At 39.3% G+C, this 13,967-nt stretch overlaps 2 protein-coding genes across 9 annotated transcripts in view; one reads left to right on the top strand and one right to left on the bottom strand.

Moving 5' to 3' along the window:
• Positions 1-4,607, bottom strand: part of LOC309640986 (uncharacterized protein) — a 239,909-nt gene extending 235,302 nt beyond the window's left edge. Inside the window, exons 1-2 of the transcript XR_014252478.1 lie at positions 4,432-4,607; positions 3,859-3,919 (exon numbers count right to left, since the gene is read on the bottom strand). The gene's annotated coding sequence lies outside the window, so the exon portion shown is untranslated. The remainder of the gene's footprint in view (positions 1-3,858; positions 3,920-4,431) is intronic.
• Positions 4,608-4,684: 77 nt separating this feature from the next.
• The window catches only part of FGGY (FGGY carbohydrate kinase domain containing), a 416,066-nt gene continuing 406,783 nt past the window's right edge, over positions 4,685-13,967 (top strand). For 4 of the 8 annotated variants that reach the window (XM_082418647.1, XM_082418641.1, XM_082418642.1 and 1 more), the window contains exon 1: positions 4,714-4,804. The gene's annotated coding sequence lies outside the window, so the exon portion shown is untranslated. Of the gene's footprint in view, positions 4,805-13,967 lie in introns of all 8 variants that reach the window. The other 4 variants (XM_082418645.1, XM_082418646.1, XM_082418643.1 and 1 more) reach the window with 3 other exon arrangements.

Here is a 13,967-nt window from a genome sequence, read left to right as displayed (position 1 = left end):
TGGAACACTTACTATCTGTTCAGCCCTGGGACACATGTTTTAAGATCTATCTCAAGAAATAAATATTACTTTTCCTCCAAGGAAACTGCAGAGAGGTTAAGCAATTTTCTCCAGGTCACTCAACACACAAGTAGGAACTAGGAGAAGAACCCAGGTCTGTCTGCTCTAATGACTTTGTGCTGCTCACAGGAGTGTGAGCAAGGCCATCAGTGCAGGCATGTAAAAAGGAGAATGAACTTTACAAGGTGTCCTAGGGCCAGTGCCGCACGAGTAATCCATGATGATTGTTGCAGAAGCTTAGAATACGAGATGTGTTGAGGCCTCAGATAGAAGAGGGAACTTTGCCGAGAAAGTAGGCCCTCAACTAGACGCTGAAGGCAGACTATGAATCCAACAAGAGAAGGATGGCGGGGGAGGCTTTCCAGGTGGAAGGAGGCATAGTGTGCGCAAAGGTGGGAGCTGGGAAGATTCACACCCTCTGGGTTTGTGTTGTGCATTGTGGAGTACTGGAAAGAGCCCAGCCTGTTCCAAACTTACTAACAGTGCAGCCTTAGGCCAGTCACCTAATCTCCCTAAGCTTCAGTTTCCCTATCTGTACAATGGTCATGATAGTAGTCACTTTACAAGGTTACTGAAGACCCTTAGGTCTTCAATGCATGTAATGCACCTGGTTCCTCAGAATCACCCATCTCAGTTAGACCTCAGTCTAAATCACGTCCCCTCTCTCATAGGATCCTATGTCTCTTCCTACTCGCAACTGAATCCATATAGATATAGATATAGATAGATATATTGATATATGCTTAACCTCTCTGTACTTTATACACACACACACACACACACACACACACATATATATACCTGCATGCTTATTTACTGAATGTCGGTTTTGTGACTGTCAGTTCCACAACGACACGGACAATGTCTGTTTTTCTCAACACCATCTCTTTATAGAACAGTAGGCACTCAATAAATCTTTGTTAAGTGAGTGAATACATAAATGTCTGAATGAATAAATGAATTCATGATTAAATGAATAACCACACCTATTTCTGTGCCATGACTCTAAGAGTCTCGGGGAAAATAAGTCTTTTCTCTGGTGAGGGGCAAGTTGTTAATGTAGGAAAAGCATTCAGAGAATGCAGTTAGAGTAGCAGAAGGCCTCCACAGGTCACCAGGGAGAAGGCCAGGCCTCCTGTCTGCCTCCTGGTGTTGCATGAAACAGTCTCTGAGCAGGAAGGAAGTGACACAAACTTCCAGTTCAGCTGGTTCCAGGCTTTCACAACCTAGCTCTTTCTGTCTCACTTAAGCCTGATGTGCTGCTTCACGGGTGTGACTTGTGACCTGTCTATTGGACACTGACTCTGCGTGATCCCCACGCTGCCTGGCAGCGACCCTGAGTGGGCGTCTAGACTTTCCAATAATTGAGTCTTTTAATCCAATGCAACACAATAACCCTTTATGTCAAGTGAAGGAGGAGGAGCGGGGATAAACGGATTCACTAATAACTACCAGGCATTTGATACGTTCTAGGAGTTCCATGACAGAGGTAAGGACAGGGGACTGAAGGATACAGAGGAGGCTATATGGCCCTGCCTAAGGCGAAGCAGTGTACACGCAGTTGAATAACATTTATAGCTTTCAAAATACGGTCTGTATATCATCTCATCTCAGTCTCCCTGTAGCCATGGAAACTATGGAAAGTAGGGATGGTATGTACATTATTTGCTCCTAACATATAGGGAACTGAGGCACCTGGGCTTGGGTCAGGATACAGATCCTGTTTCAGGGCAGATATGAACTGAGTGCCCAGATCTCGCGATTATCAGTTTAGGGATCTTTCTTTCTACTGGACCTCACCGTCACACACTGGACTTTATATTGGTCAACAGTGTGAGGGTGCCTGCAATGTCACAATCCCCCTACCCTCTGTAATGTATTTCCAATGCACTTTTGTGATGGGACATCAGAATCTAATAAATCAGAGGTTGGCAAGCTAAGGCCCACTGGGGCACACTGGCCATTGTATGCTTTTGTAAAGTTGTATCGAAACACAGTCATAACCTCTTGTTTACTTTTATCTATGATTGCTTTGCCCTACAAAGGCAGAGTTGAGTAGTTGCAACAGAAACTGTATGACTCACAAAGTCTAAAATATTTACTATTTGGTCCTTTATAGAAAAAGTTTACCACCTCCTAGAATAAATGAATAGAATGGAAGTAAATGGAAAAAAAATAGATTCATTCATTCACAATAGGCATTTTCTTTCCATTTAAAAGAAAATGAGAATGGGCCACAAAATTACGCCTCTTGTCACTTGGCTGGATGACACCGAACAAGTCATTTATACTCTCTGGGTCTGTTTCTGCACCTAGCACCTTATAGAGTTGCTGTAGGATTTCCGTGAGATAAGGTATATGTATCAGTTATGATTAGGTTTGGCCCCATGGACAGAAAACACAAAATTAAAGTGTCTTGCACAAGAGAGCAGCTTCTTTCTTACAAGTGGAAGTGGGCAGTGGGTGTTCGTCTGGTGCTGCATGGTGTCAGAAACTTAAGCCCTTGAACCCTGGGGCTTTGCTGTGTGTAGCTTTCATTCCTGAAATCCTCTCATGGTCCAGGATGGCTGCTGGTGCTCCAGCCACTGTGCTGTTGCTGCTATTACCACTAATGATAGCATGATGATAAGAAGAAACAAACCTCAGATCAAATACAAAATGCCTAGTAACAGAGATATCTATAAAGACCAGGAAGCAAATCCATATTAATTCAAGTTTAGCCAAGATGAGACCTCCTGCCACAGTTCCTAAGGCAACCAGTATATTTCATTTATTCTATTCCCGAGGTACAATGAGGAGGGTCTGGAAGCTGTCTTACATGTATTCAGCATCTAACACTTTACAAAGTATTTCCATATTTATTACCTCATTTACTCATCACAATACTCTGGAAAGGTAAGATGAATAGGTCTTAATATTATCATTCCTGCTGTACATGATGATTCACACAGGTGCCAAGTAACCAGATCCTAGTACCTCCTACATTCCCAAAGAGTCCATGGTTAGATCTCCGGATATTTGTTGGAAATGAAGGTGAACAGTCATGGTGTAGAAGAAAGAAAACGACCCTGTACGGGAGCAAAACTTGCCACCCCAAAATGTCTCTTTGGCACGTGAATTATTTACAGCTGAAAACAATCAAGGCCCAAAAAGACTCGGGAAGAAACTCGGATGTCCTCCTTAGCTGCCTAAAGAATGTAGACAGAGGACCTCTTCCAGGAAGAGAGCTATCATTGTACTATAGTATGAACTAGGTATGGTAGACTGAGAGGAATCTAGGAAGGTTTTTTTGCTTGTTTTGTTTTTGAAAATTCCTCCCTGTGTCCCACTGTCTTAGCACACCCAGCAAACATTTGTTTACCAAACATTTGCTTTTCCATCTTCAATGTAAACTGCCCTCCTGCCTTTTGAAGACGTAAACCATTACCCCCAACATCCTTTTTTTGTCTTTAGTGTAAGATGTCTTTTCAGAGTTACTTAGTTTTGCTGGGTCTCTCCCATGTACACGTTATTAAACTTTCATCTGATTTTCTCCCGTTCATAATGTCAATTTAATTCTTAGACCAGCCAGAAGAATCTAGGATAGAGGAAGATTTCTTCCTCTGGCATCCCCAAACCAGGCCCTCTAGCCTGGTTTGCAGCTAATCACGTGGCCTCAGCCCCACTGAGCCACTATCCTCGCCTGTAAGACCAAGATGAGAGCATGTATTTGGGGTTGCTGTGAGGATAGCAGAGTGACTATCACGCACATGGCCCATACTCCAGTTCTGTGAAATCACAGTTATTACCGAGGCTTACCTCTTATCACCAGTGTGTTCTTCGAAAATCACTTCCTTTTACTGCACCTCAGTCTCCTTTTCTAGGAAAATAAAGAGTTAAGACTTCTTAAACTATCTTCCAAATCTCAGTCCCATCAGCTTGGGAGCCTGCCTTTTTAATAGATATGGCTTATGTTTGAGCTCAGGTTGGAATCTTCCCTCCTGTTACTTACTGTGAGTCTCAAAACAAGCTAAAAAACGTTTCGGGCTCTTCGCATCTGTAAACTATGGACAAATAGTACCAAGCTAACTGGAAAGCTAAGGATCATGAAGATTAAGTGACACAGGCGTGTCCGGGACCCACCAGACTGTAACTTCCTTAAAGGCTGGGGTTCATTTGTTTTGTACATTTACAAACTGTGACACCTTTTCAGAGGGTTGTTCACAAAATTAGATGAGAACATTTTCGTAAAGTATCGGGAACAAGACCTCACGCAAAGTAAGCATTCAACAAATATTATTAATTTCTTTATTTTAACACCTGTCTGCAAGAGACTTGGTGTTCAGTGCATGGTTGAGAAGCGAAGTTACAGGATACACGTTGGACACGTACCCACCAGCGGCTGAGGGGAGTTTGCGTGGGTGAGTTCTGCGAGAAGCGCCCCCAGAGTAGGAAACTCCCGGCCTGAGAGGACAGAACCCACTTCAGGCCTTTAAAAGCTCGGGGAGGTGGGAAGAAACTGGAAGAGGCCGCAGCCCACGCCACCCGCCAGGCCAGCGCCGCAGGAGGCCACGGCAGGGCGCAGGCGCGGGCCAATCCCGGGCCCCGTTCAAAGGGCCAATCGGGGCGAGTTTTACAGGGGTCGCAGCCGGCGGGGGCGGGGCCGCGCGGAGGGCGGGTCGGACCGCCCAACCGAGGCTTGTTGCGGCTCCGCGCGGTTATCGGCAGGGCCCCGCTAGCTAAAATGTAATTTCAGATTGGACAAGTAAGTGACCCTCCTCTCAGTCCCACGTGTGTATCAGGGGCTTTAGCAAAAGCGCAGGCTCGCAGCGCGCACGTTCTCCAACTCGAGAGCGCAGCCGGGCCCAAGCCTCCCTCCCCTTTCCCGCAGTCGCTGCCTCCTCTTCCTCCTCTGGCCGCCTGAGTCTTAACGCCAGCCGTGCGTTGGCCCCCGAGACCTTGTTGAGTCCCCTGTGTCCACTCCTGGGTGAGGCGTACGGCCACTCAAGAGAAGGGTGGGCCCTTACTGCATCCCCAGCGCTGCCTAGGAGATGTCTGGAACTCGGGGTCCCCTGCCATCACTATCCAGTTAACTATGTTAATTTTCTCCCCCCTTCCCACCGTATTTTAGGACGTTTCCCCAGCCGTTTTTGAACCTTTTAATTCCAGTCTGGCTACCTAAGGCATTTTAAGGCCAGTGCTGCTTGTAGCTTTCAGCAGCTTGTGGTAATGTTTAAAGTGCAATTTAGTTTAGATGGTATAATGCTCTTTGGCTACAGTTATCCTGGGTAGGAAAGGCCTAGGAGTATCTTTCTATTTTTATTAATGTCCTTTCTTTTTAAGATGAACAAGATGCAAAATGGTGAATTTCCCTAATCATTGGCTATTTTCCACTAAAGCGCTCCTCATGTCTTAACTAATTTCGTCTCTAAATTAAAGAGTCAAGTCATTTCCAAGATAGGGAAGAGCAGTCATTATTAGGTTACTTTTTAAAGTAGGATATCAGGAGGGAGAAAGGGATTATGCTTTTGAACTACAAATCAGTAGAAATAAGGCAAGCCTTCTCTTAGTTTGTAGCTTGGTATATAGGTGGTAGAATTCTGCTTTGTTTTGTTTTGCTTGCTTTTCCCCTCTTTCCTATGATCCACCAAGTGTATATCCTGAAATTGTACTTTTTAAGTTGCCAGCTGGGTCTTCCAGCCTTTTGACTGCCTCCTGGTCTTCTGGGAATCTCCTGTTAATGAGGTCCTGTGGTTGGCTTTTGACTTGGTGGCCACTGGCCTGGCTCTTGGAGGGAGCCAGCTGAGGAGGGCCTCCTGGTGGGAGGCTCAGATAACTCTTATTAAGGATGGCTGAGGGAACAGAGAGGGTGAGAAGGGCCTGGAGATTGATTTTGAGGGGGAGGGAGGTTGGGAGCCTCCCTGCTGGATTTGGAAGTCAAAACATGTGTATTGGGAGAAAGGAATAACCCAGAGGGTGGAGATCTGTGTCTTTCTGGATGAAATTAAGAAGTTTACTGGGAGGAGACTGAGCCTTCTTCCAGGCTGTGTTAATTTTTAGTGTGGGCCTTGTCTTTTCCTGGAATCTGGTTCTCTTTCCCTAACCTTTCACTTGGTTCAAATCACAGTCAATTACCAGCTGGTTCTGAAAACAGTTTGAGGTAGTGAATCTTGCCCTTAAGCTCACAGCCAGAGTGGGACCACCCCCCCACCCACCCAAAGTATTTGAAGTAATTATTTTACCAGAATGTACTACAGAGATTATTCAACCTCTTACCTGCCCATATTTTTATAAGGTGGAATTTAGAGTCAACCCAGCTGATGTAAGAGGCGGTCATCCAAACCAGCTCTTGTGTTCATTCGTTTGTTCACTAATTTGGGAATGTGTTCTTGGCCTGGCATTGTGGTAGGCTCTGGGAAAGCAAGGATGAACAAGACTTGGTGTTTGCTTTCAAGCTTTCATCCAGTCTGCTTCTGTCTAGTCTGGCAAGGGAGATCATATGATAGTGAGCTTAGTGCTGTAGCAAGGTAGAATAAGATTCTCCTCTCTAATGGCCTGTATGGGAAAATAATCTAAAAAAAGAGTGGATAGATGTATATGTAGAACTGATTCACTTTGCTGTACACTTGAAACTAACATAACGTTGTAAATCAACTATACTCCAATAAAAATTAAAAAAAAAAAAAAAGATTCTCAGGAGTTGAGAGAAGTCCAAATGGCCCAATATAGGCTTTTATTGAAAACTTCTCAGAGGAGATAATACCCAAGTTGAGTTGCAGAGCATCGGTGTGATTGGGTTGGAGAAAGACAGAGGAAAGGGGATTATCTGACTTGGAACAGCATGGGCAAAGCTATGCAAGTCTGGTGTGTTGTTGATTAGTATGGGCGGACAGGAAAGGGTAAGGGGAAATCACCAGAAAGGAGGTTGGGAAAAGTGAAAAGCCCAGATCAGGGAAGGTCAGGTGAATCAGGTTAAGGGAGTTTGAAATGCATCTCCAGAGCAAGCAGCAGCTATTGAAGTGACACTCTCAGATTTGTGGTTTAGAAAGTTAATTCTGGCTGCAGGGTGGAGAATGAATTGGAGTGGTGAAGACTGGAGAGAGGCTATTATAATGCAGGTGAGAGATGGGTTAGCGTAGTAGCTATGTGACTAGAGGAGAGAGATTAGAATAGAATGGTTAGGAATTAATTACTGATTGAATGTAGGGGATGAAGAAAGGATGTAGCAGTCAAGGTACCACAGGAAAGAAAAGGCATTCCCTACTAGGAAACAGCTTTATTGAGGCTTTATTTATATCAACAGCTTTATTGAGGTATACTTGACATACAGTAAACTGTACATATATAAAGTGTCTAATTTGAGAAGTTTCAACATATGTATTTATCCATGAAACCATCATTACAATCAAGATAAAGAACATTTCTAATACCCCCAAAGATTGCTCATGCCCCTTTCTAATCCCTCCAAGAACCAGTGAGTTGTTTCTGTCACTATTTAAGCTTTTTTAGGATTTTATCTGTGGGGTCATACAACATGTATCTTTTGTGTGCGGTGGCTTTTCCTTAGCATAATCCTCTTGAGTTTATCCAGGTTATGCGTGCATACATAGTTTGTTTTTTTTTTTTTTTTCTGAGTACAACTATACCATATTTAGTTTATCCACTAACCCTTCGATGGACATTTGGATTATTTGCTGCTTTTTGGCTACTACAATTAAAGCTGGTATGAATATTTCTATAAATGCCTTTGTACAGCCTTCATTTCTATTAGTTAAATACTTAAAAGTGGAACGGCTAGTTCACATGGTAGGTGTATATTTAACTTGTTAAGAAACAGCCAAACCGTATTTCAAAGTGATTCCAGTTGCTCCAACTGGTGTGATCACTCTTTTAAGTTTTAGCTATTCTAATAATGTGGAATCCTCTCATGGGGTTCTATTGTGCACTTCCCTAATGACTAATAATTTCAGACTTCTTATCTTGTTGCTTATTTCCCTGTATATATTTCATATATCTTCTTGGCTGAAGTGTTTATTAAATCTTTTGTCCACTTTTTAAAAATGGGCTGTTTGTTTCCTTATTGACTTTCAAGAGGTTTTTATATATATTCTCATTATTAAGTTCTTTATCACAGCTGTGATTTGCAAATATTTTATCCCATTTCGTGGCTTATATTTTCATTTTCTCAGCAGTGTCTTTTGAAAAGCAGAGTTCTTAATTTTGCTGAAGTCTAATTTATCAATTTGTAATTTTGATAAAGTCTATTTTATCAATTTATTCCTTTATGGATCATGGTTTTGGTATCTTAGAAATCATGCCTAGCCTGAGATCTCAAATATTTTCTTTTTTTTTTTTAAGAAGCTTTATTGTTTTTTATTTTACACTAAATCCAGGATCCATTTCATATTAACCTGTAGGACCAGATGTGGACAAACTTTATTTTTTTCATATGGTATCAGTTGTTCCAGCACCATTTGCTAAAAAATCTATCCTTTCTCCATTGAATTGTCTTTGTACCTTTGATCAGAATCAATGTACCATGTGTATATGTGGGCTCATTTTTGGATGTTTTATTTTGTTCCATTGGTTTCTTTGTCTGTTTTAATGCTAGTACCACTTAGTTTTGATGACTGTAGCTTTGCAATAAGTATTAAAGTCAGGTAGTATAAGTCCTTCAACTTTGTTCTTTTTAAAAGTTATATTGGTTATTCTGCATCTGTTACATTTCCATATCAGTTTTACAGTCATTTTGTCAGATTCAAAATAAAGGCCTGTTTAGATTTGAATTGGAACTTCATTTAATCTATACATTAATTTGGGGAGAGAATTGACTTCTTAAATATTGAGTGTTCTGACCCATGGACACAGTATATCTGTTCATTTATTTAGGTTTTCCTTAATTTCTCTCAGCAGTGTTTTTTAGCTTTCAGTAGATGGGTCTTTGTCAGGTTATCTGTAGGTATTTCACATTTTTTGACGCTACTGTAAACAGTATTGTCTTCTTAGATTTCAACTTTCAATTGTTTGTTACCACTTGTATATTGATCATGTATCCTGCCATCTTGCTAACTGACTTATTAGTTCTAATAGCTTCTTTGTGGGTACCATCAGATTCTTTATGTGATCATATCTGTGAATAAAGACAGTTTTACTTCTTCCTTTCAATGAGGATGTCTTTTATTTTTCTTGCTACAGTGCGCTGGCTAGAATCTCCACTCGGTGTTGTGTAGAAGTGATGAGAGCAAATGTCTTGCCTTGTTCCTGAGCTTAGGGAGAAGCAGTCATTTCTTCAGCATTATGATTTATGATGTTAGTTGTATATTTTTTGTAGAAGCTCTTTATCAGGTTTAGGAAGTTCCATTCTATTCCATCTTTGCTGAAAGGGTTTTTTCTTTTTTTCTTTTTTTTTTTAAATGAAGAATGGGTATTGTATTTTGTCAGTTGCTTTTTTCTGTAACTATTGAGATCATTTTTCAAAGACTCTTAATATGATTAATTACATTCATTTTTTTTTTGGAATGTTACATTAACTCTGTATTCGTGAGATAAATCCCACGTGGCCAGGACCTATGTTATCCTTTTTATATTTTGTTGGATTCTGTTCTGTTTGCTAAAATTTTAAGAATATTTGCATCTGTGTTAATGATGGGTACTGATATAGTTTCTTTCCTTGTATTTTAAGTTTTGTTATCAAGATAATTCTGGCCTCATAGAATGAACAGGCAAGTATTTCCTTCTTTTCAGTTTTCTGTAAGCGTTTGTGTAGAATTGCCATTATTTCTTTTCTTAAATATCTAGTAGAATTCATCAGTGAAGCCATTTGGGCTTGGAGTTTTTTTATGGGGGAGAAGGAGAAGTCAATTGATTTAATAATATAGGACTATTCAGATTATCTGTTTCTCCTTGAATGAGGTTTGATAGTTTGTGTATTTCAAGGAATTTGTACATATCATCTAAGTTGCTCATAATATCCCCTTATTATCATTTTAATATTTATAGAATCTGTTGTAATTTCATCTCCCTCATTCCTAAGACTGGTTATTTGTCTCTTTTCTCTTTATTTTCTTGATCATTCTGGCCAGAAATTTATTAATATTATTGACCTTCTCAAAGAGCCAGCTTTTGGTTTCATTTATTTTCTTTATTGTTTTCCTTTTCTTTTTTAACTTATTGATTTCTGCTCTAAAATTTATTATTTCCTTTCTTCTGTTAACTTTGGGTTCCTCTTACTCATTTCTTTCTAATTTATTAAGGTGGAAATTAAGGTCATTTACTTGAGACTTTTCTAAGGTAGGCATTTGATACTGTAGATTTCTAAGTATTGCTTCAACTGCATGCCACAACTTTTGCTGTTTTTATTTTCATTCAGTGAATATACTTTCTAGTTGTTTTTAATGTCTTTTGGACCTATGGTTATATAGAAGTGTGTTATTCAGTTTCCAAATATTTGGGGATGTTCCACATATCTTAACTATTACTGACTTTTAATTCCACTGTAGTCACAGAGAGTACTTTGTATGACTTGAATCCTTTTAACGTTTTGAGACTTGGTCATGGCTCAGAATGTGGTCTGTCTTGGTAAATGTTCCACGTACACTTGAAAAGAATGTGTAGTCTGCTCTTGTTGGATAGAGTGCTTTTTACATGTCAATTAGGCAGCTTCATTGACTACTCTTAAGTTTTATGTACTTGCTGATTTTCTGTCTATCTGTTCTACCAATTATTGAGTGACATATTTAATTCTCTCATGATAATTGTAGACATATGCATTTCTCCTTGCAGTTCTATCAGATTTTGCTTTATGTATTCTGATGCTCTGTTATTATGTGCATTAATATTTAGGATTTTTAGGTCATCTTGGTGAATCATCCCCTTTATTATTTCATAATTTCTGATGATATGTTTTGCTCCGATAGCTACTTAATCATTATTCCTGATAATATTTTTGCTTTAAAATCTACTTAGTGTTATATTAATATAGCGAACTTCAGCTTTCTTTTGATTGCTCTTTTATGGTATATCTTTTTCCTTCTTCTGCTTTTTAACCTATTTGTCTCCTTATATTTAAAGCGGGCTTCTTATAGGCAACATATAGTTAGACTGGGTAACAAAGCAAGGCCTGACAATCTCTGCTTTTTAATTAGGGTGTTTAGACTATATATAATGTAATTCATATGGTATGTTTTAAACATATCATCTTGCTTTTTTTTTTTCTATTTGTTCCATCTGTTTTTTGGTCTCTTCTCTCTCTTTTTTTTGTCTTCTTTTAGATTAATTTTTTTAAATTCCATTTTTCCCCCTTTATTGGCTGATTAGGCATATCCTTTTTTCAGATATTATTTTAGTGGTTGCTTTAAGGTTTGTAGTGTACAGCTTTAATTTATCAGAGTCAACTTTCAAGTGGTATTATACCACTTCATATGTAATATAAAGCCATATAACAATGTATTTCTAATTCTTGCCTCATAGCCTTTGTGCTACTGCTATTTTATGTTGTATATTTTACTTCCACGTATGTTTTAAACCCCACAATACATGGTTATTATTTTAGTTTTAAGCAATTGTCTTTTTAAGACATTCAAAAAATTTTTAGAAGTCTTTATATGTACCACATAGTTACCTTTATGCTCTTCCTTCCATTTTATGGATCCAGATTTCCATGTGATATTACTTTTCCCCACTTCTTGTGGTGCAGTTCTGCTGGTGGTGAATTTTGGTATGTCATCTTTGATATGTCTGATAAAGTCTTTATTTCAGCTTTAGTTTTGAAAGATTTTTTCACAGCGTAAAGAATTCTAGATATAAAGTTTTGTTCTTTTAGTCCTTCAAAGATCTTGCTGTACTGTCTCATAGCTTGCATTATTTCTGATAAGAAATCCATTGTCATTCTCATGGGTTTTTTTTCTTTTTTGCATAATCTGCCACCCCCCACCCTGACTGCTTTTAAGTTTTTCTCTTTATCATTGGTTTTGAACAATTTAATTATGATGTTTCTTGGTTTAGTTTTCTTTATATTTCTTGTGCTTGGGGTTCATTGATATTCTTGATTATATGGGTTTATAGTTTTCATCAGATTTGGAAAATTTGTGTCCATTATGTCTCATATATTTCTCCTGGTCCCTTCTTTGTTCTCTCTTTCAGGTATTCCCATTTCACATATATTAGGCCACTTGAAATTTTTCCACAGCTCACTAATGCTCTGTTTATTTTTTAAAAATCTTTTTTTCTCTTTGTTATGTTTTAGATAGTTTCTATTACTGTGTCTTGAAGGTTACTAATCTTTTCTTCTGTGTTATCTAATCTCATATAGTTAACTTTTCATCTCAAACATTTTAGTTTTCATTTCTAGTATTTCAACTTGAGTCTTTTTTGAAATCTTGCATGTGTGAACTTTTAAGTTCACTCTTTCCTTTAGCTTTTTGAACATATGAAATTCAGGTATGATAGCTGTTTTAATATCTATGTCTACTAGTTCTATCAAATGTGTCAATTCTAGGTCAGTGTCCATTGATTTTTCTCATTTTAGTAGTATTTTCCTGCTTCTTTGCATGCCTGGTAATTTTTGGTTGAATATCAGACATTGTGTATTTCACCTTTTTCAGTGCTAGATATTTTTTGTATTTCTATAAATACACTTGAGCTTTGTTTTGGGGCATGTGTAAGTTATTTGGAAACAGTTCGATCCTTTTGAGTCTTGCTTTAAGCTTTGTTGAGTAGGGCTAATTCTTCTTCACTGCTGAGGTAAAACCCTTCTGTGTACTCTACCCCATGCCCTGTTAATTATGAGGTTTTCCACACTGGCTGGTGTGAATAGGCACTATTCATGGCCCTGTGTGAAGTCCACTGATTGTTCTCTGTGATCCTTTTGAGTGCTTCTGGCTCAGATAGTTTCCTCACATACATACAGTGATTGGTACTCTCCTGAATACTTAAGGAGCACATCTTCCTGTGCAGCTCTTTCCTGTCTTGTACTTTGCCCCAAGAATTCTAGCCTCCTTGTTCTACTTAGACCTCTAGCTCTGGCTTCTCAATTTGGGAAACTGCAGGGCTTGGTATGGATTTCCTCTTCTGTGTCCTCTGTCCCAGGCATTAAGCTTGAGCAGTTTTAGGACACCTCATTTTTTCCCCATCTCTTTGAGATCACTGTAGTTTGTTGCCTGATGTCCAGTGTCCCGAGAACCTTTGTTTCCTGTATTCATTATTTTAGTTGTTTTAGGTGGGAAGGTAAATATGGTGCCTGTTACTCCATCTTGGCTAGAAGTGGAGGTCCTCAACTGGAATATTTGAAGAAAATTTTAAAAGGGACTATTTGAGGTTGTGAGGAAGGGATTTATATAGGACCCTGGAGGTCCTATAACCCCTTCATCAACTTAAATTATTTAGAAAGTTCTTAACAACATGGATGACAAAATGAAGCAGAGTTCATACAGCAGGTACATATGCAGTGCTGCGTGTGTGGGCTGGGTTTAGGCAGAGTGGAAAAATAAAGTAGAAATCATTCAGGCTAAATGTATGTGTTGCCAATCCCTTGGGCAATCTGGATTTTGGGCTGAGTTATACTGAAATCTGTTGCAGACCAGGCTGAGATCTGAGTATCTTGAATTCTGCTACACTGGCCATGGGATGAAGAGATTAAGAAAGGACTCAGTTACTGATCAGCTATGGGGGATGAAAGTTGAGAAGGCAAATTATAAAATCAAGCATGATTTATATACACCAAACTCAATGTAGTTTACCAAATTCTGGGATTGTAGAATTATGTGGCCAACTTTGATATTAGAGTGTGGCTGTTGTTCGGCTGTTTTAAATCATCATGTGACATAGTGGACAGAGCACAGGGTTGAAGATCCTCTCTGTTTTTTACTGACTCTGTGACATTGGGCAAGTGACCTAAATGCACAGAACCTTAGTTACCCCACCTCTGGGTT

Source organism: Balaenoptera physalus (genome assembly GCF_965194825.1).
Source record: "Balaenoptera physalus genome assembly, chromosome: 1".
Lineage (NCBI taxonomy): Eukaryota > Metazoa > Chordata > Mammalia > Artiodactyla > Balaenopteridae > Balaenoptera > Balaenoptera physalus.
The sequence above is the reverse complement of the archived record's forward strand: the minus strand, read 5'-3'. Positions and strand labels throughout refer to the sequence as shown.